This window comes from Oncorhynchus keta, chromosome 21 (assembly GCF_023373465.1).
Source record: "Oncorhynchus keta strain PuntledgeMale-10-30-2019 chromosome 21, Oket_V2, whole genome shotgun sequence".
Classification (NCBI taxonomy): domain Eukaryota; kingdom Metazoa; phylum Chordata; class Actinopteri; order Salmoniformes; family Salmonidae; genus Oncorhynchus; species Oncorhynchus keta.
This window is the reverse complement of record NC_068441.1, coordinates 6838565-6859223: the sequence shown is the minus strand read 5'-3', so window position 1 is coordinate 6859223 and position 20659 is coordinate 6838565. Positions and strand designations below refer to the sequence as shown.

General features: G+C 44.5%; 1 long non-coding RNA gene across 2 annotated transcripts in view; it reads left to right on the top strand.

Annotated features, from left to right (window-relative positions):
* Positions 1-2107: 2107 nt before the first annotated feature.
* Positions 2108-20659, top strand: part of LOC118400010 (uncharacterized) — a 30225-nt gene continuing 11673 nt past the window's right edge. For both annotated transcript variants that reach the window (XR_008074084.1, XR_004828948.2), the window contains exons 1-2: positions 2108-2769; positions 9038-9133. This is a non-coding gene — a long non-coding RNA (uncharacterized LOC118400010). The remainder of the gene's footprint in view (positions 2770-9037; positions 9134-20659) is intronic.

Here is a 20659-nt window from a genome sequence, read left to right as displayed (position 1 = left end):
AAAATACTCCTCAGCACCCCAATCCCCCCCCCACACACCCAGTCAACAGCACCCCCAAATTAAAACATCTTCTTGAGGTAATGCATATCTGTACAATATTTTTTTTAAATGTAAACCACCATACAATGTGACCTGAAATAATTTCAGCACAGCTGCTTGTAACACCCCAATCTCTCATCACAGTGGATCTATTTTGGATGCCTTGTGCCTACACTCTCATTTAGAAAAACATTGTTATTTGTATACTCATTTAACACAGTAAGTGAGCTGTTAACAAAGGGGGAGTTTGGTTGAGTCCTTACAGGATTCTCTGGGTATTCTATTGCATGTCTGTGACCACAAGGTGGTGGTATGGAATAATCCAACTTAAACAAGCGTTTACAAGGCTTTACATCTACTGCAGCTAGTACTGGTCACTACAGTGGCTCTTTACTAAAGGTAATTGGCCCACAACAATGTATTGGTAATTTCATGCCTCAGTTTTTAAAGTGCTACCTTTTTGTGCTTACCCACTGTATTGAACGAACTGACAGCGACAGCCACAGTCTGAGTCTCATTTTAGGAACATGTGACGACCCTGATGACCTTGGTTGATTTTCACGCAACATGTAAGACTGTCTCATCGGATAGCTGCCGCTCCGAAGCGGTGTGGTTGGCTGTAATTCGGCTTGCTCCCTGGAGGATGGGCAGTGTGGAGAAACAGACTCCCATAAGGCCCACTGTTTCCCACTTCCCTCTTTATCACAGCAGACTGTGAATAGAGCAGCCCACAGGGAGATAAGCTATAATGACTGGCCACTGTGAACATTTATCTGGTTCTTGCTGCAAACAGCTCCCCAAACAAGTGGCCCTCTCTCTTCCACTGACTAACCCGTCTGCCAGTTCCAGTGAGCCGGGCCCTGGCTCTCCATCTCTCTATCCTCTCATCTCCGCGTTTGTTCATTTTGGTGTCTCGCTCCGTCACCTCTCTATGGTCACATCTCCCCTTTCCTCCTCTCCCCTCCACTGCTGCTTTGTCTAGAGATTGTCTCGGGGGGGGGGGGGGCTCTTGGTATAATAAGCGGTTTGTCACACTCTCTGTCCGTGTCCTTCAAAATAATCACGACTCTGATCAGGCTCCAAAGATATCTGATGTTCCTCTGTATCGCTGCGAAGATTCGTTGTCCCATATATAATTGAGCAAGTCCATGTGTTTGTCCATTGATCATTGATTTTCATCACGGGCGGGCAGGGAAAATCAGAAGCTGTCTGATGTGGTTGCACTGTATACCAACTGTGACCACACTGGCTCCAATGATCTGTGCGAATGTCATTCAAAATGATACTGTATTTGCACAGTAGGCTTATGCACTATTTGTGATTGTTTTACAAAATCAAAACCTATGTACACTGATATAGTACACGTTTCCTTGACACGGGCTGAGGTAGTTGTGGAGACTGTCACACAACATGTTCTCTGACAGACACTCCAATCTCATATATCTATGAAATAAGTAAATGACATCAGGACAGAGAGCTAAGAGAGCCGAGAGAGACAGTGGGGGGCGGAGGGGGGGAGCGTTGTGGGACAGGTCACAATGTCCTATTTCTCTGAGATGGGGCTCCCTTCACTAAAGCTGTTTCTCTAACAGCTGACTCCCTCTGGATGGCAGACAAATCCTATCTGGCTGTTATGCGTGTCATATCAACCCAACGGCTAAATGCAGACTGTTTGAAGATATTCATTTTCTTTATTCATGAAGATAAATGAATGCCCTCTTTGGGGTTTGATGTGAGAAGCGTGTGTGTATCTCTTTGCGTGCAGGTGTGTGCATATGGGTTTGTGTGTGTGCCTGTCTGTGTTAGTTATTATATATATATATATATATATATATATGTGTGTGTGTTGAGGATTTGCTGTCTCTGCAGTATGTGTCCTGATGAGAGGTGTCCTGACAGACTGTCACATGTGACTTATCCTCCGATGAGCAGCTCTGTTCAACCCCTCCACCCTGCCAGACCCCATTAGAGCACAGTGAAAACCACACACACACACACACGTCAAAAGCAGAATTCCAAGATCCCACAGCAACCACAGAGACAGGCAATGTACAAACAAAAGCTCTTTATTACAAGTTCAGGTTTTACAATAGTGACAATATCTTAAAAAATGATTTGTTGGATTGGTTCTGTTTAAAACGACTAAGTACCCAGTTAGCAATGTTTAAGAAGACAAGGAGTTAGGACAATGAGCATACACTATGACACAGGGCAAAACAAACACAGCAGCTGCTTCACTCACAGAGAGCTGGTTGATGTTTGTTCGTATTGCTCTACCCCAGCAGGGTTCGTTCATTCATTTGGCTCTACCCGAGGAGGGTTCATTTGGCTCTTCTTCCCGAGCTGGAATTTGTTAACCTCTGGCTGGTACGGTAGTCGATGACTAGTTTGGTAGTCCATGGTAAGCTGCTGAGCTCTCTTCCCCCCCACTCCAAGCCGTGCCGGCTGTGTTGTATCGGAGATAGCCTCTCGCAGCTGCGTTGGGCGTGTCTCCCATGTCTGTAGCCATGGGGGGACAACAAACATACAATTACAGTATGTACTGATCTACAATGGGAGTCACAAGCACACGTTTGAAATAAGCACTTTGCTTTTAGAGTTCTACAGAGAGCGTTGTAATGGAGTCTTTTTCCCCACAGGCGATCAGCTGAGAGAGGCAGGGGTCGAGGAGCAGCGAGGAGTCAGATGTCTGTCTGTGCAGAGGTTCCCGGTCGAACGGCGCCCTCGAAGGTAAGTGTCCATTTCCTTTTGTGTCTAGTTCTGGAGCGTGTTTAGCAATTAGTTCGGGGAGGGAGGAGGTAATAGGGATTGGCAACAGCTGTCTCATAGTCAAAAGTCCATGGCAATCTGTAGAATCGCAGCACACCGTCCAAAGCGAGCAAATAGTTCATGCAATTCAATTGAATTTCACACGTGAGAATGTATGGAGCTAAGTGAAGGCAATCGCATAACACAGCACACATGAGTGAAAGGCACTTGTAAATTATGGGTTGATGGTTAAATAATAAGACATGCTGATAAGTAATATAATAAACCTGCTGACAATAAGGCAGAATGACAGTCTACTTTATTTAGCAAGAGTCAGTGTCATTTGCGAACCACAATTTTTGTTCGTCTCCAAACTAGGGGACCCAAGTGGTTACCATGAACCATGGCATGACTACCTGTTCTGTATAAATATGGTTATCTACAGCCCGGGGGTGTCACTGACTTTTGATTGGTCCAAAAGTCAGGTGGGATCCTGCCGACTACGCCAAAATGTCAAAAGCAGAATTTTAAGATCCCACGGCAAACAACCACAGATACAGGGAAAGTACACTCAAAGGTTATTTATAACAAGTTCAGATTGTACAATAGTGACAATATCTTAAAAGGCATTTGTTTGATTAGTTCTGTCTCACCTTTTACTGCAGTGGGCTAAATCAGGGTCACACGAAGTTTCTTGGTAGTCTTAAACAAAATCTACTTTAAAACGAAAATATACTCCTCACACACATGGTTATGGGCTTTAAAAAAAGAAGACAACTGTACCATGTCAGATATAGAGTTTACTTTTTTTATTTTGAGTTTGCCTCCCAATATTACACTTTATATAGATTACAGAAGACTGAAACATAGCAAAACCTTTTGACATAGAAACACTGGATTTTCTGTGTAAAAAATGAAAAAGTTGATTATGAAATTATAAAGAATATTAATAACATTCCACGCATGAGGCCACCAGAGGTCAGGCCTTGGTCCTTCGCCTGCAGGAAAGGGTTTTAAAACTACTAAGTGCCCTGTTAGAACTGTTTAAGGAGACTATGAGTTAGGACCACAAGCTATACTATGAGCACAGGAAAAAACTAACACAGCAGTTAGTTCACTCACAGAGCGTTGGTTGATGTTCGTTCATTCGTTCAGCTCTACCCAAGCAGTGTTCATATGGCTCTACTTCCTGAGCAGAGATTCGTTAGTCGCTGGCTGGTATGGTACTCGATGGCTAATTTGGCAGTCAATGGATGGGCTCTACTGTCTCCACTCGGCTCAACCCAAGTTGTTTTTTAAATTTTATAAATAACAACTGTGTCACGCCCTGACCTTAGAGATCCTTTTAATTCTCTATTTAATTCTCTCTTTATTTTCCTATTTCTTTGTTTGGCCTGGTATGGTTTCCAATCAGAGGTAGCTGTCTATCGTTGTCTCTGATTGGGGATCATACTTAGGCAGCCTTTTTCCCACCTTAGTTTGTGTGATCTTGTTTTTGACCATTGCTTTCCAGCCCTACAGAACTGTGCGTTTAGTTTTGTATTTGTTGTTTTTTCGTTGTCATCGATTGAAAAAAGATATACGCCTACCACGCTGCACCTTGGTCTACTCCTTCCAACGACGTGCGATACAGAAGATCCCACCAACAAAGGATCAAGCAGCGTGGCCAGGAGGAGCAGGGATCCTGGGCCCGGGAGAAAAGGGAGTGGAGGACATCATGGACATGGGACGAGGTTATGGCAGGGGACAAGACCCTGCCATGGAAGCAGGCGGAGGCAGCAAAGGAGGATCAACGACGACTCCGGGGTTCGCAACCAAGCACGATAGGCAGCCCCAAAATAATTTGGGGGGGAGCACACGGGGTGGTTGGCAGAGCCAGGTTTCAGACCAGACCCAACTCCCCGCACTCGCTTTAAGGAGCGTGTGACCGTTCAGGCACCATGTTATCCGGTGATACGCACTGTGTCTCCGGTACGCTCGGTGCCAGCTCCCCGCACTTGCCGTGGAAAAATGAGCATCCAGCCAGGATGGGTTGTGCCGGCTCAGCGCTCCGGGCCTCCAGTATGCCTCCTCGGACCAGGATATCCTGCGCCGGCTCTACGCACTGTGTTTCCAGTCTGCCTTCACAGCCCAGTGCGTCCTGTGCCAGCGCCCCGCACTTGCCGGGCTAAAGTGAGCATCCAGCCAGGACGGGTTGTGCCAGCTGTACACTCCAAACCTCCAGTGAACCTCCACGGCCCAGTATATCCTGTGTCAGCTCCACGCACCCAGCCTCCAGTGCGTCTCCCCAGCCTGGTACGCCCTGTGCCAGTTCCACGCACCAGGCCTCCAGTGTGTCTCTCTAGCCTGGTAAGACCTGTGCCAGCTCCACACACCCGGCCTCCAGTGCACCTCCGCAGTCCAGAGCCTCCTGTGAGGGTTCCCAGTCCGAAGCCTCCAGTGATGATCCATGGTCCCAGAGCCTGCAGTGATGATCCATGGCACAAAGCCTTCAGTGATGATCCATGGCCCGAAGCCTTCAGTGATGTTCCATGGCGCGGGGGCCTACAGCAAGGGTTCCCGGTCCGGAGCCTCCAGAGACGGTCCCCAGTCCGAAGCCTCCAGCGAGGGTTCCCAGTCCGGAGCCTCCAGCGACGGTCCCCAGTCCGGTGCCTCCAGCGATGGCTCCCAGTCCAGAGCCTCCAGCGACGGTTCCCAGTCTGGAGCCTCCAGCGACGGTTCCCAGTCCGGAGCCTCCGGCGACGCTCTCCAGTCCGGAGCCGCCACCGGGGGTAGATGCCCACCCGGACCCTCCCTGTAGGTTCAGGTTTGCCTGAGTCTGCACCTTTGGGGGGGGCAGAGCCTGCAGTGATGATCCATGGCACAAAGCCTTCAGTGATGATCCATGGCCCGAATCCTTCAGTGATGTTCCATGGCGCGGAGCCTCCAGCAAGGGTTCCCAGTCCGGAGCCTCCAGAGACGGTCCCCAGTCCAAAGCCTCCAGCGAGGGTTCCCAGTCCGGAGCCTCCAGCGACGGTCCCCAGTCCGGTGCCTCCAGCGATGGCTCCCAGTCCAGAGCCTCCAGCGACGGTTCCCAGTCTGGAGCCTCCAGCGACGGTTCCCAGTCCGGAGCCTCCGGCGACGCTCTCCAGTCCGGAGCCTCCAGCCACGGTTCCCAGTCCAGAGCCTCCAGCAACGGTCCCCAGTCCGGTGCCTCCAGCGACGGTCCCCAGTCCGGAGCCTCCAGAGACGGTTCCCAGTCCAGAGCCTCTAGCGGGGTTCCCAGTCCGGAGTCCCTGGTGACGATCTACGGTCCAGAGTCCCCGCCGATGATCCATGGTTCAGTTCCTCCGGCGATAATTCACGATCAGGAGCTTCCGGCGATAATTCTCGGTCCGGAGCTTCCGGCGATGATTCACGGTCCGGAGCTTCCGGCGATGATTCACGGTCCGGAGCTTCCGGCGATGATCTCCACACCAGAGGCGCCACCGAATTAGGCGGAGCCACGAGCGGAGCAGTGTCTGCGTCTCGCACCGGAGCCGCCACCGGGGGTAGATGCCCACCCGGACCCTCCCCTTTGCCTGAGTCGGGGGGGGGATCCTTTTAATGATCTATTTTATCTATTTTGGTTAGGTCAGGGTGTGAATAGGGTGGGCAATCTAGTTTTCCTATTTCTTTGTTAGGCCTGGTATGGTTCCCAATCAGAGGCAGCTTTCTATCGTTGTCTCTGATTGGGGATCATACTTAGGCAGTCTTTTTCCAACCTTAGTTTGTGGGATCTTGTTTTTGTACTGTTGCTTTCCAGCCCTAGAGAACTGTGTGTTTCGTTTTGAATAATTTTATTTTTGGTGTCATCAATAAAAGAATACGCCTACCACGATGTACGCCTACCACGCTGCACGCGGGGAGACTTAAAACAGTCCTACCTCACTTCTACAAACATGTCTCCTGCGCCACTAGGGGCACTAAAACGCTCAACCACTTTTATTCTACCCACAAAAACACATACAAGGCCCTCCCTCGTCCTCCCTTTGGCAAACCTGACCATGACTCCATTCTCCTGCTTCCTGTTTAGAAACAAAAAGCTCAAACAGGAAGTACCATCCGACCAATATGAAAGTGGTCAGATGAAGCAGACGCAAGTCTACAGGACTATTTTTTTTTCAGTTTTCAGTACAGACTGGGATATGTTCCAGGATTCATCCGATAGCATTGAGGAGTTTACCACAACAGTCACAGGCTTCATCAATAAGTGCATAAATGTCATCCCACCCAGTGACTAAGAACATATCTAAACCAAAAACCATGAATATCCGCGCCGGGCTAATGCTACCGTTTAGGAGGAAAGTGACACAGACATGGACACATACAAAAAAGCCCGCTTCAACCTCTGACGACACATCAAACATGCGAAAGGACAATTTAGGAGGAAGGTGGAATCCTATTCAAATAAAAATGTATGTGTCACCTTACCGTGAAATGCTTACTTACAAGCCCTTACAACAATGCAGTTAAGAAAATGAGAGTTAAGAAGATATTTACAAAAAAATCAAAATCAAAATTAAAGTAACACAATAAATATCAATAACGAGGCTACAGTGGGGCAAAAAAGTATTTAGTCAGCCACCAATTGTGCAAGTTCTCCCACTTAAAAAGATGGGAGAGGCCTGTAATTTTCATCATAGGTACACTTCTACTATTTCAGACAAAATGAGGATTTTTTATGAATTTATCTGCAAATTATGGTGGAAAGTAAGTATTCACAGTAGGTATGGCGTTCTTTGGATGCAGCTCAGCATTCTTTGTCCTCCAAACACGACGAGTTGAGTTTTTACCAAAAAGTTATATTTTGGTTTCATCTGACCATATGACATTCTCCTAATCTTCTTCTGGATCATCCAAATGCTCTCTAGCAAACTTCAGACGGGCCTGGACATGTCTGGCTTAAGCAGCGGGACATGTCTGGCACTGCAGGATTTGAGTCCCTGGCGGAATAGTGTGTTACTGATGGTAGGCTTTGTTACTTTGGTCCCAGCTCTCTGCAGGTCATTCACTAGGTCCCCCCGTGTGGTTCTGGGATTTTTGCTCACTGTTCTTGTAATCATTTTGACCCCACGGGGTGAGATCTTGCGTGGACCCCCAGATCGAGGGAGATTATCAGTGGTCTTGTATGTCTTCCATTTCCTAATAATCGCTCCCACAGTTGATTTCTTCAAACCAAGCTGCTTACCTATTGCAGATTCAGTCTTCCCAGCCTGGTGCAGGTCTACCATTTTGTTTCTGGTGTCCTTGGCCATAGTGGAGTTTGGAGTGTGACTGTTTGAGGTTGTGGACAGGTGTCTTTTATACTGATAACAAGTTCAAACAGGTGCCATTAATACAGGTAACGAGTGGAGGACAGAGGAGCCTCTTAATTAAAGAATAAGTTACAGGTCTGTGAGAGCCAGAAATCTTGCTTGTTGTAGGTGACCACATACTTATTTTCCACCATAATTTGCAAATACATTCATTAAAAATCCTACAATGTGATTTTCTGGATTTTGTTTCTCATTTTGTCTGTCATAGTTGAAGTGTACCTATGATGAAAATTACAGGCCTCTCTCATCTTTTTAAGTGGGAGAACTTGCACAATTGGTGGCTGACTAAATACTTTTTTGCCCCACTGTACACACACTCAAACACACTACATTGACACGCCCACGCCAAACATACACACAACATATGCACACACACGAAACACACAACAAACACATTACACACACTTTTCCACTCATCATTTGCTGCTGCTATTCTGTTCTTTATTTTACTCTTATCATTATGTATCTGGATGCCTAGTCACTTTAACCCTGCCTTCATGTACATATCTATGTCAAATGACCTCGCACCTCTGCACATTGATCTGGTGCTGGTACTTCCGGTATATACTTTAGCTCCATTCTTGTGTATTTTATGTCTCGTGTTACCATTTTATTTTTTAAACTCTGCATAGTTGGGAAGGGCTTGCAAGCATGTCAAGGTTAAGTCTACACCAGTTGCATTCCGCACAAGTAACATTTGATTGGACTTCATTTGACTCCGGGCCAGGAGTCCAAGTTGTAGCGTAGATAGCTTTTCACAGCTGCGTCGGCCGTGTCCTCTGTAGACGCGGAGGACAACAAACAGACAATTAAAGCATGTGCTGATCTACAATCACACTCACACATTAGACATAATAAGCACTTTCCTTTAGTAGTGCTGTAGAGAGCAATGTAACCGAGTAGTTTTCCCACAGGCACAGGCAATCAGCAGAGAGGGACAGCGGTCGGGGAGCGGCGAAGAGTCAGACGTCCATCCGTGGAGAGGTTCATGGTCGAACGGCGCCTTGAAGGTAAGTGTCCATTTCCTTTTGTGTCTAGTTCTGGGGCGTCTTTATCGATTAGTTCGGGGAGGGAGGAGGTGATAGGGATTGGCACCAGCTGTTTCATAGTCAATAGTCCATGTCAATCTGTAGAAACACACACACACAGGTGGCTTCAACTAAAGTCACACAATTACGGTGTCTGGCTGGTACTCCTTCAGGTGGAAAATTACAACAGCCAATCAATTGCTAATAGAAAGTCTTTCCTCTTCGCAGTGGCCAATCAAGTGATCACAATGTGCCATCTCTTCTTAGCAACCACCAATCAATCACTCACAAAAGGTCTCATTATAATGTTGCTCTCCATAAAATGTAACTACACGGTTTCCATGGACACAAACTGATGACACTAGGGGACTTATGGATGGTGTGAATAAATACATATATAAGTAAATAAATGATTAAATAAATAACTCCAGTTTAAACCTTCGTTTAACCCTTTGGCCGTTCACCCAAAGAGTCATTTATTTTGCAATTAATTTAAACATAATTTATTTTTGTTAAGCAGATCATTTTTCTGCTGCATTTTGATCTAAGCTCATTTGAATAAACATTTTTTTCTCCATATTAGTCTGGGTAATGAAGTGGATCTCAGAAGATAATTTTTTTTGTTAAGGGAGGAGGCTCTCGGTGGTGGCACAATGTAAAGGACTGACATGCTGGTCACCTCACCATAAGGAAATTCTGATTGGATTTTAGATGGGAGCCAGTGAAGAATAATAATAACGGCTTGTAATTTACAACAAAGTTGGAAGAGTATAGAGTGGTGGATATCTTACCATCAGTCTCCTGTCACACAGGCCTGAAAATGCCACGTATGTAAACAATTGTCAGATGACTGACATTGCCAAGTGTTTTGTGTTTCTTTTTCAAAACAGTCTCTGAACATTAATATCAACCTGACACATTTTGGGAGCATTTAGATGGCAATATCTACCCCACTGGGCACAACACACTGGTTGTTTCCACATAACTTGTTAACCTATTGTGACGTAGAATCTACGTGGAAAACACATTTGGATTTGCAAAAAGTCACCAGGGTTAAAACTGAAATAAAATGACGTACCCGGATGAACAGGTTGTCACATCAATCTAATAACAGAATCACCAAAACTATGTTTACTTTGAAATTGGGTTGAAAATTCCACATTAGAAACTATAAAAAATATGTTTCTGTAGATGTTTATTTTGCCTTCACAGAAGGCAGGAATCGTGGTCGCAGGAGAAGGTCAAACACAGGTCGGCAGTCAAAAACAAACAATACCTCACAACCATGCAAACAGAAAGAACTGAACTAAATAGGGAGCTGATGAGACCAGGTGAGAAACGAACACAGGTGAAATCAATGAACAAGAATTAAAGACGGGGTTTTTATGTTCCAGAACACAAAGAAAAAGAACGCTAGGTTGATTAAGAAAAGAAAAGCAGAACCTTACATTTTCATCCTATATTCAGAAAGTATTCACACCCCTTGACCTTTTCAACATTTCGTTGCGCTACATACCGAATAAAAATAAATAAATAAATATTTAGTGTCACTGGCTTACACACATTACCCATAATGTCAACGTGGAATTTTCTTTTTAGACATTTTTACTAATTAAGGAAAAAAAAAACAGAAATGTCCTGAGTGAATAACTATTCAACCACTTTGTTATGGCAAGCCTAAATAAGTTCAGGAGTAAAAATGTGCATAACATGATTTTTGAATGATTACCTCATCTCTGTACCCCACACATACAATTATCTTTAAGGTCCCTCAGTCGAGCAGTGAATTTAATTTCAAACACAGATTCAACCACAAAGAGCAAGGAGGTTTTCCAATGCCTTGCATAGTAGGGAGCCTATTGGTAGATGGGTAAAAATTAAAAAGCAGAAACTGAAATCCCTTTGAGCATGGTGAAGTTGCCGGAGAGGAAGGAAACCGCTCAGGGATTTCACCATGAGGCCAATGGTGACTTTAAAACAGTTGCAGAGTTTAATGGCTGTGACAGGAGAGAACTGAGGATGGATCAACAACATTGTAGTTACTCCACAATACTAACCTAATTGACAGAGTGAAAAGAAGGAAGCCTGTACAGAATAAAAAATATTCCAAAACATGCATCCTGTTTGAAACAAGTCACTAAATTAAGCACTAAAGTAACAATGCAAAAACTGTGGCAAAGCAATTCACTTTTTGTCCTGAGTACAAAGTGTTATGTTTGGGGCAAATCTAATACAACACATCACTGAGTACCACTCCCCATATTTTCAAGCATAGTGGTGGTTGCATCATGTTATGGGTATTCTTGTAATTGTTAAGGACTGGGACATTTTTCAGGATAAAGAAGAAACAGAATGGAGCTAAGCACAGAGAAGAAAGCCTGGTTCAGACTGCTTTCCACCAGGGAGATGAATTCGTCTTTCAGCAGGACAATAACCAAAAATACAAGGCCAAATCTACCCTGGAGTTGCATACCAAGAAAACAGTGGATGTTCCTGAGTGGCCGAGTTAGAGTTTTGGCTTACATCAGCTTGAAAATCTATGGCAAGACTTGAAAATGGTTGTCTAGCAATGTTCAACAACCAATTTGACAGAGCTTGAAGAATGTTGAAAAGAATCATGGGAAAATATTGTACAATCCAGGTGTGCAAAGCTCTTAGAGGCTTACCCAGAAGGACTCACAGCTGTAATCGCTGCCAAATGTGCTTCTAACATGTAAACAGCTCTGTAACATCCCTACTGCTTCCTATAATACGTATGCTCTGTGCAACTCATTGATCTCAACCCACAAACGGATCCAGCTCCAACCAGGGACAGAGAGGAAGAGAGAAGATGAGAGAGAGATTAGAAAATATATATACATTTGCATCATTCTCTACCCATCCTCTTTTATACACAATTCAGTACAATTTTGTCTGTCTTATCATATTTCTGATTTCCTTCTTGGAGATTCAGCTTGCCTTGTGCTTTTATTTAACTCGCAGACCCCCCAAAACATGACTCTGAGAGAAAAATCCATTTTTAGAGAACAAATAAGCTTTATTTGTAGTAGCAGAGAGCACAGCTGTTTTGGTTTTCATGGACTATTCCCCACATGTCTTGTAGAGTAATTATGACTTTTATGGAGTACAGTAACCATTGACACACAATTTACATTGTACAAAATGTACTATTTAATTTACACACACACACACACACACACACACACACACACACACACACACACACACACACACACACACACACACACACACACACACACACACACACACACACACACACACACACACACACACACACACACACATACAATACACACATGAACACACGTCCTCATATACATTTAGTATTAGTCCAGGAATCCCAGGAATGCTTATTGTTCAGTCTCAACAGAAATGTCACTGTTACATTGTAACCTTTACTAGAGCACGTTATCTGCTCGGATAGCGAGGCCAGGCCGGGACGGGATCTTGGCGACCCAATTGGATTTGAAACGTCCCCGTCGAAGTCATGCCCACGGGCTATCTCCCCTTCACAGTTCAGCAACACCAGCGCTACGGCGAGCCGTCCACACCACACGCCCCTCTGTAGAGTTACAAGGATCCGATCGGGCCCAGTGCAATCTGCATCTCTCGCACAGCATCAGCACTCAATTCATCTACTGTTGCTGCCTTGAGAATATAAGACCCAATGTGTGTACGTCTGTGTGTGTGAGAGAGAAGGAGGGGGAGACATTAGCCTACAAGGATGCAATTAGTGTCACTAGAAATCCTAGCCATCACATCCTGGTCATAGCAGTAGATGTCTTCTCAGACAGGTGGAATGCTAGAGGCTTCTCAAAAGCCTACTTCTTTCCCAGTGATAGATTATTAAAAGAGTCATCTTGAAGGTTGAGGACCAGGTTGTCGGCGGAAAGGTACACATTGTTCTGGGATGTTGCCTACCATCTTAGCAATGGCCAAGGGTATGGATGTTTCACTGTCGTCCTCATGACCCGTGTGAGTGAGAGCGGGGTTGGTAGAGGATGGGGAGGATGGAATATGCAGCAGGGTCATTTCTGGAAGTGCTGACATGTCTCCCTGTCACTGCAGGGACATGAAACTCAGGGGAATGTCAGCCTTTTCCAGATAGATGAACTGTTAGTTCAGCTGTACAGTAAATATTATGTAAGTTCCTCCTGGGTGAGCAGCCATATCTATTTTCCCATGAAAGAGTTGGGGGGGGGGGTCATAAAACATTCACGTTTTGGATTTAAACCTTATCGCTTCTAACACGTTGTCGTGAACGTGTGTCTCCCCATTGAAGCCAATATGTCTAAAGAAGGAAAGTGAGTGTCAGAATAAAACCCCAAAAACATCTCTCAAAATCCAGAAAGTTGTGATTGATGGATGAAAATATTGCTCTGTTGTTGCCGTTCTTTCACTAGTATTCAGTTGAAGCTTCAAGCTCCAATTCAATGACGGAGAATTGGTGCTACGATATTTATGTGTAATTCTTCAACATAGAAAATATAAAGAGCGCTGTCAATTTATCAGTGATGACTGAGATCATCGTTCTATTTCATTCACATGGTGCTTATGACTTTGAAAAGTGTTTTTCTCTCCTCCCCACATTCTTACTTGAGGTTCACCATCCCAGCAGGCACACATCTCAGTCCACTCCTATTTGCACACCAGAGGGCAGTAGTAGTTAATGTAACCCTACAGGTGGAACTGGGTGCTGATGATTCCTGCAGGTGGATAGTCTCTCTCAGTAGTGCTGCCTGGGCGAGGTCCATACTTACATTTTTCCCCCCAGCCATTTTAGTGGCTGTGTGATTTATTAGCCGCCTCGTGTTTCAAATACCCACAACACATCAACATGTTATCGCATGGATCGAGATGGTTATACATTTGATTTAGAGTTCATATATTTAGAGCTCAGGCATCGTTTTTGATTTTTGTACTGTGGATTGTGCAGCAAATACCGTGAAATGTTGGCTTTGTCATCATGTCAAAAGGGTCAAAATGGATGCCAGTCCAAATGGAACGCCTCCAGAAAGGCTCCTTATGTGACCAATCAAAGCACTTCCTGAAAACTTCTTTGTACTTCTAAGAAGATGTATAATAAAGTACTCTTCCTCTTCTTCCAAATCAAATCAAATGTTATTGGTTTCGTACACATATTTAGCAGATGTTATTGCGGGTGTAGTGAAATGCTTGTGTTCCTAGCTCCAACAGTGCATTAATACTTAACAATACACAACAAATCTAAAGGTAATAAGAATGGAATTAAGAAATAAAGAAATATTAGGACAAGCAATGTCGGAGCATTAGCATTGGTGCTCATCCTGTTAGGGCCAGACCTCGCTTTTTGGAGGCCCTAAGCGAGATTTGGACAGATGGCAATGTTGTCATTAGCTAGCAAAGTTCGTCAGAAATACAGTTGCTAGCAATGCTAACGTTAGTTAGCTAAAATACGGTGGCCTCCCCTCAATCTTAGCTAGCTAGCTAACATTATACCGCATCTAAAGTCCATCTGGCAAGATCAAAATGATGACAAAAGGTTTTCGTACAAATTATTTGCCTCCTTTTCAATGTCATAGTATTTCCAAGCCACTTTTGATGAAATCTTCATCAGCGTTCATTGACGATGCATTGGGCATCAGTCCAAAGCGAACGTATAAAAAACAATATTTTGAAGAAACATGCAACCCATGAATTCTACTATTCTAACTCTCAACAGTAAGTTGAGACTCCAATTTAAAAAACTATTGTTGATGGCCCCCTAGCAAAAACAGATGTTAATAGCCAAAAGCAAACATCAGCCATTTGTTACTCGTACTATGTGTTGTGAAATATATACCAGATGAATTGGTAGAAAGAGGTTTTAGCCTGGAACTGTTATCCTCATCATTTCAATAGAGATTTAGTTTTCAATGTACTTTCAAAATCAAACATTTTGAACCTCTATGGGATCGGTGTCAAAAATACCAAGCCATTGTTTGAGGAGAGTGCACAACAGCAAAACACTTTTCTCACTGCAACTGGTTTGATACATTCACCTCTGAAGGTAAATAATGTACCTACATTACGTAATCTTGCTCTGATCTGTCATCTTCAGGGTCCCAGAGATAAAATTCAGTGTAGTTTTGTTTGAAAGAAAAAATCAAAATAAATTAAAATGTAGGAACTGCATTCTACAGTTTGACCCCCACTGCTGTCTCTTATGTGGCATAAACATCTCTATAACGGTCTGATTTTGTTATCAGCGCTGCAGTGGTTCTGCTCGAGACTGTTACGTCGGGGGGCTCCTGTGTTTGACTATGTAACCTTCTGTCTCCTTGCTGTTGTTCTAAAGGGCTGCTGCTAAATGCTCCCTCCCAGGCTGCTCTACCCAGCCACCATACAGATCCTTGATTTCTGCACCTGTTTCCTAGACAACCGACAGCCATTTTAAATGGGCAGTTCTGCTTATTGACCGCATACCCTTGACCAGAACCACACTCACACTTGAAGCTGTGATTAGGCCCTTTTTTTATGGCCCTTCAGATCCCTGTGGAAGGTGCAGCGTAGCATGGCATTCCATGGGGAAAAAATACCCTGCGTACTTCACCAAAGAGGTAGGGTTTACCCTGTGTTATCGTCAAGTTGGCATCAACCAACTTGTCTGAGCGCGCTCCATGATTGATGGTATATTGTGGCTCTATTGCTTTTTACATTCACTGGGAATCATGTTTGTTTAAGTGCGTGACAGTACACCAATAAATGGTATTACTTGTTGAAATCTACGCCCTCTCTAAGATGACAGGAATATTGCCATTGGGGGATATTCAAACCCTCTTCTATCTCCCTGTGGAGCTCTCTCTCTCTCTCTCTCTCTCTCTCTCTCTCTCTCTCTCTCTCTCTCTCTCTCTCTCTCTCTCTCTCTCTCTCTCTCTTTGCCTTCTCTTCTCTCCTAATATCAACACAGAGCCTGATGTGTTAATCTGGCATCCCATCTTTTCTTTCCCGCTCATAACAACACTGGGATGGTTCTAAAAGGTGAACCCAGTCGAGCAAGACTAATGGGATTTCTCCCATCAGTGTCACAACTTTACTCCGTCAGGAAGAACCACCTCCATGTTGGGTTTTACAACTAGAAAGGAGCAGGATAGAGAGGAAGGGAAAGAGAAATGTAAATGGCATGTGTCAGAAGAAGATAGCGTCTTGTTTTTGAAGGCGCTGCTCTGCAGCTGTGTGTTTGAGTGCTGTCTGTCTGGCTCTTAGGCTGGCTGCTTGTCATTAATAGCCTATTGGCTGTCAACCCAGAAATATCCTCAGTAGGTTTCAGATCTCTCCTTTAACTTATTTCATGTTTAGAATTCAATGTAATGAACTTTCATGAGCCGTTTCTGTTTTAGATAGTGTGACATGAGGTTTCTCAGAGGTAATCTCTGAGTTGGACTATACTGATGCCGACTGCACAAAACCCCCAAACCCCCCACACACACACACACACACACACACACACACACACACACACACACACACACACACACACACACACACACACACACACACACACACACACACACACACACACACACACACACACACACACACACACACACACACAATCTGAGCTTGGAATCCAAACCAACTCTCTCAAGTCAAGGTCACTCAAATAGAATAGCTGAGCCTAAATCTTCTCCTTCGCCCTCTTTCTCTCCATCTCTTTGTTTTTTCTGCCTCTGTCTCTTTCACTCTTCTCCTTCTCTCCTTTCCCTGATCGGGCGGCAGACAGCGTGTAAGTGCTTTAACCCAGAGAAGTCTCTGGGATCCCTTGTGATTGGTTGTGCTCTGCAGCACGGTTCACAATCGATTAAGGCACAGTGCGCTCCCGCTAACAGCTTTTCTCTGCTTCTCTTGTGGCTTTGATACAGTCACAACTTCACCCCTTACCCTTCAACCCACTCTTTCTCCTCTCTCTTTCAATTAGAACCATGTTCTATATACAGTATTTAGCAAATATGGGGCAGGCTATTTAACGAACTAGGCTATAACGGATTAACATTCGAGTTGGCGTTGATGACAATGCAATACACAAAAGACCATAAATACACAACTTGAGGCAACCACATATTTAACCATGGAGCAGGTTCTGGTTGGCCAATGGGGGGCCAACAGTCGACACACCCCCAACTTGTTTATTCTTCAAAGCCCAGCCCTTTCGCGCCACTGCCAGATACTGCTCCCACAATTTCTGTTGTGAAAATAGGAAAAAAAATCTGACACTCCCCTGAACCTATAACTCTACCGCCAGCTCTAATATTTACAATTGCGTTAGGTTTGTTAAAATAGAGCCCAGAGAGAGAGTCGGCGAAAGAGAGAGAGAGAGAGAGAGACAGGAAGAGAGATACAGAGAGAGCTACAGAGGTAGAGAGAGAGATACAGAGGTAGAGAGAGAGAGAGAGAGACAGGAAGAGAGATACAGAGAGAGAGCTACAGAGGTAGAGAGTGAGAGAGATGCAAACAGAGGGGGAGAAAGAAAGATGTTTTTCCTCAAGTCGTGACATAAATTACAACAAGCAGCACAGGTGACATTGTGTCTGGTATCAGATTATTTTATGTTGATGTGTTTGTACTTGTGTGTGCGGTTAAGTGTGTTTCTATTTGCAAGTGTGTGCAATGTTTACGTGTATTACTTTTACGTCCCCCCCTATTCTTTGGGGTTAATGTTGCGTTACTAAAGATAACTATCAGAAAATAAATACACTGCTTATAGCTTTACTTTCGTGTCTTTTCTCCCTCTCCCTCCGCACAGATAATTTACCAGCTATTAACTCATTACTCAGTTACTGCATTCCATATCTCCCCTCCCTCCCCCATGTCCTCAGGGTAAAGGGAAAATAATACCCCTCTTTACTTATAAGTAACAGAGAAGAATTGGCAAACGGATGCAGCTTTATTCTTAAGGAACACTCAGTACAAATGTAGATAGATTTTGAATTCCCAGCTTTTTGTTCGGCATCCTTGTTTTGTGTTGGGGTCAGTGTGAGCAGAGCATTGCCTGGAGAAAATGCTATATTTTTTTCTGTGTTTTTTATTATCAAAAAGCAGTGAACCGTTTACCCAGAAACACAAAGATGTACGCAGAGAGAGACCAATGGCTCCATCTACCCAGACAGAATTGTCTTTTCTTTTCTCTTCGTTTCTCTTTTGTGGCCCACAAAAAAAACTTAAAGTGCCATTTAACTCTGCTGTTTGCTTCAGAATAGCCCCGGAGGAGCTGCCCTCTGTTCTGCTGTCTATGTATGTGTGAGCGTGTCAGTGCGTAGGTGTGTCTGTTTTAGGTTTTTATAGTGTCCAGTGTGTGAGAGGAAAAATCTACATGAGTATGAATGACTATGTGAAATATTCTCTGTGGCCATCTCCTCATTGGTCTGATTCGAGGGGTCTTTTCACTCTCCTCGTCTGTCTCCATGGACACAACAAAATGGCCACCTCACAGGTGAAGCACAGAACCACTGGGAACATCTCCTGAAGTCCATACAAATCTCAATCAAAATGGCCGCCAGTGGGGTAATATAAACAATCTGCCATGCCTCTATAGCTAAAACACTTCCAAGAACTTTCCCTATCTGTGTGTGAAATTTGGTGCCTCTATCGCCAAAAGCCACAATTCTCCTAAAATGTGACCCACTTACCTACAGGATCTGCTTCACAGCGTGTTTTGGGTATTGTAGTTAATTACTGCTCTCCCTCTCTCTGCAGGAAACGGAGCTAAACTCTCCTGATGGCAGCAGACAGGTGGGGAGTGTTAATAGAAGGATGAGGGTGCCCTGCTTACTCTCTCAGCAGACATAACCTCCAGCCTCCAGGGTCTGGCCGGCACACCGACAGTCACTGTGCTTGTTTGGAGGGAGACAGAGGGATCTGTAGAGAGGCATGCTGGCGCATGGTTTTCATCTGCGTGGCTCTCCTCTCCTTAGAGCTGTAATCACGGCAGACTGCATGTCACTGTGCCCTGGTCTAATTGGCCTGTCACTCTCCATGCGCTGGGGGGAGGGGCTGGCCTTTGTGAGGCTGCCATGGCGACTGGGCCATTTAATGAGAGGGAGCACGCTGTGACTAATGATATCCCTGAGCCCATCGGATATACCGCAAATGGACAATTTGCTACATCACTCACACACACACACACACACACACACACACACACACACACACACACACACACACACACACACACACACACACACACACACACACACACACACACACACACACACACACACACACACACACACACACACACACACATGCCATCGACTTAGAAGTGTATTGACTGAACTACAATTCCTTTTGGCCCTAGCTATGACTCAAATGCCAGCTTTTGGAAGCTATCTGCAGACATTTGTATTGTAGTTGCAGGTAATATTAGTATTATCTAATAGTCTATTGGTGATGCCCTGAGAGGCCATTACCTGTATGACATGCCTTCATTGACTATTAGTTGGCTCATTGCCCACAAGAGTAATGTGGGACATCTATAAGGGAAATTGTCCATAATGTTGATAGGCAGGCAGGACTTGAGCTGAGGCGTGATGAGGGTAAACAGAACATCACTCTGGTTCGTGGAACAGGAGAAAAACATTAGTAAGAGGCTGGAGAGTCTCCCTTTATGCTGTTTATTGGTTGATTAGCGATCAGGCCGAATTCTGGAATCTCTGACCAACCACATCTATCAAGCGTTTCATGCTTTGAACTTGACACACCCCATGTATAATAACATATCTACAGTTGAAGTCGGAAGTTTACATACACTAAGGTTGGAGTCATTCAAACTCGTTTTTCAACGACTCCACAAATTTCTTGTTAACAAACTATAGTTTTGGCAAGTCGGTTAGGACATCTACTTTGTTCATGACACAAATCATTTTTCCAACAATTGTTTACAGAGAGATTATTTCATTTATAATTCACTGTATCACAATTTCAGTGGGTCCGAAGTTTACATACCCTCAGTTGACTGAGTGTTTAAACTGCTTGGAAAACTCCAGAAAATTATGTCATGGCTTTAGAAGCTACTGATATGCTAACTGACATCATTTGAGTCAATTGAAGGTGTACCTGTGGATGTATTTCAAGGCCTACCTTCAAACTCAGTGCCTCTTTGCTTGACATCATGGGAAAATCAAAAGAAATCAGCCAAGATCTCAGAAAAATAATTGTTGGCCTCCACAAGACTGGTTCATCCTTGGGAGCAATTTCCAAATGCCTGAAGGTACCACGTTCATCTGTACACACAATTGTACACAAATATAAACACCAAGGGACCACGCAGCCGTCATACCGCTTAGGATGGAGACGCGTTCTGTCTCCTAGAGATGAGCGTACTTTGGTGCGAAAAGTGCAAATCAATCCCAGAACAACAGCAAAAGACCTTGTGAAGATGCTGGAGGAAACAGGTACAAAGTATCTATATCCACAGTAAAATGAGGCCCATATTGACATAACCTGAAAGGCCGCTCAGCAAGGAAGAAGCCG